The sequence below is a fragment of the Panulirus ornatus genome, chromosome 42 (assembly GCF_036320965.1).
Source record: "Panulirus ornatus isolate Po-2019 chromosome 42, ASM3632096v1, whole genome shotgun sequence".
Taxonomy (NCBI): Eukaryota; Metazoa; Arthropoda; class Malacostraca; order Decapoda; family Palinuridae; genus Panulirus; species Panulirus ornatus.
This window is the reverse complement of record NC_092265.1, coordinates 29351054-29357728: the sequence shown is the minus strand read 5'-3', so window position 1 is coordinate 29357728 and position 6675 is coordinate 29351054. Positions and strand designations below refer to the sequence as shown.

Here is a 6675-nt window from a genome sequence, read left to right as displayed (position 1 = left end):
TCTAACCCGGGACCCCTGTGCAACAGGCGGGAATGCTACCGCTAGGCCATGAGCCTATCGGTAGCATTCCCTCCTCTTGCACAAGGGTCTCGGGTTCAATCCTGGCTGTTGGAGGTTTGTATGTTCTATGAAGGTGCGCATTCATACGCACTTTGTTCGTATATATATATATATATATATATATATATATATATATATATATATATATATATATATATATATATATATATATATATATATATATATATCCTTCAGTATGTTTACTTTCGATAATGAGGAACAGAAGAACAAGCTAAGCAATCTATCTTTCTATTGTCTGGTTAGCTCAGTGGTAGAGCGTGAGTCTCACACACTCAAGGTCGTGGGTTCGAGACCCACACCAGACATAATTTTTGTCTTTTTCTTTTTTCATTTTGTCCGCATCACATGTGTGCAACATTCAGTATGTTCGTCCAACGTTATAGCGAAGATCTTCACAATAAATTGGAGTTTTCAACCTTATCTGAAAGGGTCAGGTCCACCAAGACGTCCTTGAAATCTTCCAGAAGCTTCTGGCGATCCTCCTCCAACTGCTGGGCACATCAGAGTTAACATGGGCCGGACATCGGTTGTGGAACGACTTAATCTGCTTCCGGTAGTTAGCAGGGATGATGATGAGGGCTCTGACCTCATACCAGGTCAGCTTAGTTCTAGTCGATTGCATAGTTCCAGTCTATTGCTTAGTTCCAGTCTATTTTTTAGTTCCAGTCTATTGCTTAGTTCCAGTCTATTTTTTAGTTCCAGTCTATTGCTTAGTTCCAGTCTATTTTTTAGTTCCAGTCTATTGCTTAGTTCCAGTCTATTGCTTAGTTCCAGTCTATTGCAACGAAAATAAAAAAGTGAAACTCATTTCTTCGTGGAAAATTGAGAGGAAAACACGAGAGCAACATGGAGATTTACCCTGTGGTTATTTTGCCGGCTAGTCGGCAACGGTCGGTCAAACAGTATTTTGCCGTGGTAATCTCAGTGCTTTATATAATACTAAGTCCCAAAATATGTTCTTGGGGGCGTAGCTCAGTGGTAGAGCGCTCGCTTGGCATGCGAGAGGACCCGGGTTCAAACCCCGGCGCCTCCATTTTTTTGTTTGGGAAATTCATTGTTTTCAGTCTTGTATATATATATATATATATATATATATATATATGCATATATCGTCCGATCAGGGAAGTTAAGCAGCGTTGGGTCTGGTTAGTACTTGGATGGGTGACCGTCTGGGAACACCAGATGCTGTTATCCCTGGTGATAGGGAAATAAAGAATACTTGCCTCGTATTCCCTGTGTATCGTACAAGGCGACCAAAAGGGGAGGGAGCAGGAGGCAGGAAATCCTTCCCTCTCATTTTCAATTTTCCAAAAGACGGAACAGAGAAGATATAAAGATATTGTAAAGATGTGACTAATATAAGATATAAGAATGAATGGAAGATACGGATGTAGCTGAAACAAGGAGTAATGAAGACTAAGGTGCAATGAAAATTATTCTGTAGTGAAGACAAATATGTATGTTGAGATTTTGTATTGACCATCAAGAAGTAATGATAATGATGAGAGTGTAGTGACGATGACGGTTTAGTTAGGGAGTGGTGACAATTGCCTTTACAATGATACTAAGGAGGTAACACAATGAGGAACAAAAACTTTCCAAAGCTACGTTCAAGTCAGACTTTGAACTAAGTTCGGTAAACAGAAGGATGATGTTAAGATGAGAGTGTAGTGAGGAAGAGCATAGTGATGATAAGGATATTGTCAAGATAGGTTGTGGTGAAGATACGAATGTAGTGAAGATACGAATGTAGTAGAGATAAGGGATATCAAAGAGTAAAGTTTATTCAAAATGATTATGTAGTGAAGATAAGAACTACTTTTAGTGAACATTAGGGAGTGCAATGATGATGGTATGGTAGAAATAACGGTGTAGTGAAGAAGAGGGTATAGCGAAGATATCATTAAGTGAAAATAAGCTAATAGTGAAGATACACGTTGGTGAATATGAGGTAGTAGTGAACTTAACCTTGTTGACCTGATCCCCCAAATCCTCCAAACTACGTTCAAGGGCGGACCCAAAGGCAACCGAAGAGGCTATTTCTCTGTGTATTGTTAGTGGTGGTAGTGGTGTGTAGGTGTGTGTAATCATCTATTTGCACTGTATTAGGAGGGAGGTTTACACTCGTGGGGTCCCGTGTAAGTATGTTGTTTGTGTGAGCGGAAAAATCTAAAGCCTTCCCTGAAACCACCTAAGTCAAGATAAGGTCATATGAAGATGAGGTTGTAGTGAAGATTATAATAGGCCTTGCATAGAGAAGATAAAGGGATTAAGGAGAGGAGATATAGTAAAGAAGATTATAGTGAACACAAAAGGATTCAGGCTACGTGCAAGGTCGGCCTACGGGCTCAATTGAACTTATATTTTAGGTCAAAGGCATCACCAGTACACCCCGGTTAGCCTTAAAGTTTATCCGTGCACACACACACACACACACACACACACACACACACACACAAACACACACACACACACACACACACACACACACACACACACACACACACACATATATATATTCATATATATATATATATATATATATATATATATATATATATATATATATATATATATATATATATATATATATATATATATATATATATATATATATTATATATATATATATATATATATATATATATATATATATATATATATATATATATATATATATATATATATATATATATATATATATATATATATATATATATATATATATATATATATATATATATATATATATATATATATGTATTATCCCTGGGGATAGGGGAGAAAAAATACTTCCCACGTATTCCCTGCGTGTCGAAGAAGGCGACTAAAAGGGGAGGGAGCGGGTGGCTGGAAATCCTCCCCTCTCTTGTTTTTTTTTTAATTTTCCAAAAGAAGGAACAGAGAATGGGGTCAGGTGAGGATAATCCCTATAAGGCCCAGTTCTCTGTTCTTAACGCTACCTCGCTAACGCGGGAAATGGCAAATAGTATGAAAGAATATATATATATATATATATATATATATATATATATATATATATATATATATATATATATATATATATATATATATATATATAGGAAAGGAAATGCCTTGATGAATAAGTGATGCCAAGATGTGTCCTACCTCAACGATTGTTGCAGCTGTCTGGTCGACCATTTCACCAATTCCAAAACGTCATTTTAAAGAAACACATTGAATTAAAGAAACTTGCAATGGAGGAGACTTTTCGCATTACAAGAGAGAAGAAACTTGCCTTTCAAATGGCAATACCGACATATTGGAAGAACCGGATAGCTATGATAGATTAAGGAATGAAAGCAATAGGCTACAAAATGACACTAAATTGTAAGTTGGACCATCTTATTAATAACAGCGACTGGACTAAGAAGACAAACCCTTCTTTTGTGATAAACCTGTCTGATAAACAACTAGATAAAGATTCCTTGTGTGCATTAGGCTATGGATTAAGTTTTGTGTGCTCTAACAGGGAAGCCATCTGTGTAGATGTCACATAGTCTTTTTGTAATTTAGAGAAATACAGTAATTTAAAGTAGTGATGAAATTAATAACTGTAAGATCTAGTGTATACCGGTTTGACAAAACCAGTGAAATCTAGTTCCCCTAAAAGATTTATAAGAGCTATTAACACCTTAAAAGAAGGCAAGGATATAAATATTACTAAAGCAGATAAGGCTAACACTGTTACGATTTTAGGCAAAGTAACTATTTATCTAAATTGAATTTTCTTTTAAATGATGACACAACATATTCTAAACTCAGTAAAAAAAATCCCTTAGAAGCAGTTAATTCCCATTTCAATAAAGAAATGAAGGTGCTGTTGAAAGTTAATGGTTTTCTTATCAAAGTTTGTCATCTTTGTCCCCTTCATGCCCATATATGTATGGACTTATCAAAACACATAAACAGAATTTTCCAGCAAGACCTATAGTGAGTTCAGTAGGCTCCATCACATATAGATTGTCAAAATGGTTAGTTTCTTTATCGAACCATTTAGTGGGTAAGGTGTCAAATTCTAATATCAGGAACAATATACATTTAGTCAACAAGCTAAACAATATCAATGCTAATTTTGATTTCAAACTAGTCAGCTTCGATGTTTCCTCACTTTTCACAAAAGTTCCAGTTGATGACCTTTTAGAATACTTATTTGATGTCTTGGATGATATTCACTTACCTGTTTCAAAGATTGTTTTCATTGATCTGATAAAATCATGTATAAAAGATTGTGTATTTCAATTGAAAAGAGATTATTTTGCTCAAAAATTTGGTATGGCAATGGGTAACCCTCTTTCACCTGCACTAAGTAATCTTTATATGGAATTTTTTGAAACAAAATTACTAAAGGATATTTTACCTTCTAATGCAATTTGGTTTAGGTTTGTAGATGATGTTCTTTGTGTTTGGGCAACAAATGAAAGTTTACAAATATTTCTCCCCTTACTTAACAATTTAGTACCTTCCATCAAATCTGCTGTAGAAAATGAAAATAATGATATGTTACCATTTTTAGATTGCATGATCCATAGACAAGGAAACAAGTTTAAGTTTAGCATATACAGAAAACCTACCAATGTCTGCTCATATATCCATTATTACTCATCTCAACATGACAGTTAAATTATCATCATTTCAATATATACATATATATATATGTTTATATATATATATATATATATATATATATATATATATATATATATATATATATATATATATATATATATATATATATATATATATATATATATATATATATATATATATATATATATATATATACATATATTATCCCTGGGGATAGGGGAGAAAGAATACTTCCCACGTATTCCCTGCGTGTCGTAGAAGGCGACTAAAAGGGAAGGGAGCGGGGGGCTGGAAATCCTCCCCTCTCGTTTTTTTCTTTCTTTTTTAATTTTCCAAGAGAAGGAACAGAGAAGGGGGCCAGGTGAGGATATTCCCTCAAAGGCCCAGTCCTCTGTTCTTAACGCTACCTCGCTGTCGCGGGAAATGGCGAATAGTATGAAAAAAAAATGTATATATATATATATATATATATATATATATATATATATATATATATATATATATATATATATATATATATATATATATATATATATATATATATATGTATATATATATATATATATATATATGTATATATATATATATATATATATATATATATGTGTGTATGTTCACCAAATAGCGTCCTAACTTCTCTTCAATGTATATCAACTGACTGTTATATTCCTCTCTTGTGTCTCCCATGATGATGTGATTATTACACGAAAGTGCACTTGGGAACTTTCCATGATTCATTTTCCCCGTGGACTCGTAGGAATATATATATATATATATATATATATATATATATATATATATATATATATATATATATATATATATATATATATATATATATATATATATATATATATATATATATATATATATATATATATATATATATATATATATATATATATATATATATATATATATATATATATATTGGAAAGGATCACAATTTTGCGCGTCATCAAGATATTCCTATAAGTCCACGGGGAAAATGAAACACGATAAGTTCCCGAGTGCACTTTCGTGTAAAACTCACACCATCAGGGGAGACAAAAGAGAGAAATATAACAGTCAGTTGATATACAACGAAGAGACGTAGCTAGGACGCCATTTGGTAAACATGTGATTGACCAAGACAGAGAACGAGCGTATCATAAACTTATCATTTTACAAATTTTATCAACACTAAAGTTATCTAATTTGTACAGACCATCACTGATATTGAGATTATAATTCTTTGTGTATTTAATAATAGAAGATTACTTCAGCTCTATTACCACTAGAAATATCATTGGATCTTCTATCATTAAATACACAAAGAATTATAATCCTATCATTAGTGATGGTCTATACAAATTAGATAACTTTATTCTGCACATTAGCCTTCTATTAACCCCGTTATCGCTGTCGTTTATCCGTTTATTTCTGGCATTTTCCTCAAAGTATACCTGACTTTATAAGACATTTTTCTAAACGAATTTTGGAAGTATTTATGGTTTTAGCATTCACTACGTCTGACGGTAACTCAATCCAGTGTTAAACCACACCTATAGGAAAAGAAACTTTATCCCACGTCCGTACTACATCATTTAGCTTTGAGTTTTATTCCATTTGTCCTGGTAACCGCATTTTCTTGTATTTCGAAAAGATGCTCGAGGTTTACTTTATTGAACTTATTCAGAATTTTGAACACTTGGATTAAGTCACTGCGAAGTCAACGTGTCTTAAGGGAGAAGAGATCAAATCATTATGGCCTCTCTTCGTATACCAGATTTCTAAAGGATGAATTCCAGATTTCTTCAACTTACCTGTCGGCTGATAGACAGAGAGAGAGAGAGAGAGAGAGAGAGAGAGAGAGAGAGAGAGAGAGCCTACCTACGAGTATTTACGATCACAAAAAAATACTGAAAACAAAGGCCCCGCCGGGAATCGAACCCGGACCAACTGTTTATGAGGCAGATGTGCTAACCACTACACCACGGAGCC

The 6675-nt window shown here is 33.6% G+C and overlaps 3 non-coding genes across 3 annotated transcripts; 2 read left to right on the top strand and 1 right to left on the bottom strand.

The window, feature by feature from the left end:
* The first annotated feature begins 314 nt into the window (after positions 1–314).
* Positions 315–386, top strand: TRNAV-CAC (transfer RNA valine (anticodon CAC)). Its single transcript has one exon. It is a non-coding gene; the product is annotated as a tRNA-Val (tRNA).
* Positions 387–1042: 656 nt separating this feature from the next.
* On the top strand, positions 1043–1114 carry TRNAA-GGC (transfer RNA alanine (anticodon GGC)). Its single transcript has one exon. It is a non-coding gene; the product is annotated as a tRNA-Ala (tRNA).
* Positions 1115–6603: 5489 nt separating this feature from the next.
* Positions 6604–6675, bottom strand: TRNAM-CAU (transfer RNA methionine (anticodon CAU)). Its single transcript has one exon. It is a non-coding gene; the product is annotated as a tRNA-Met (tRNA).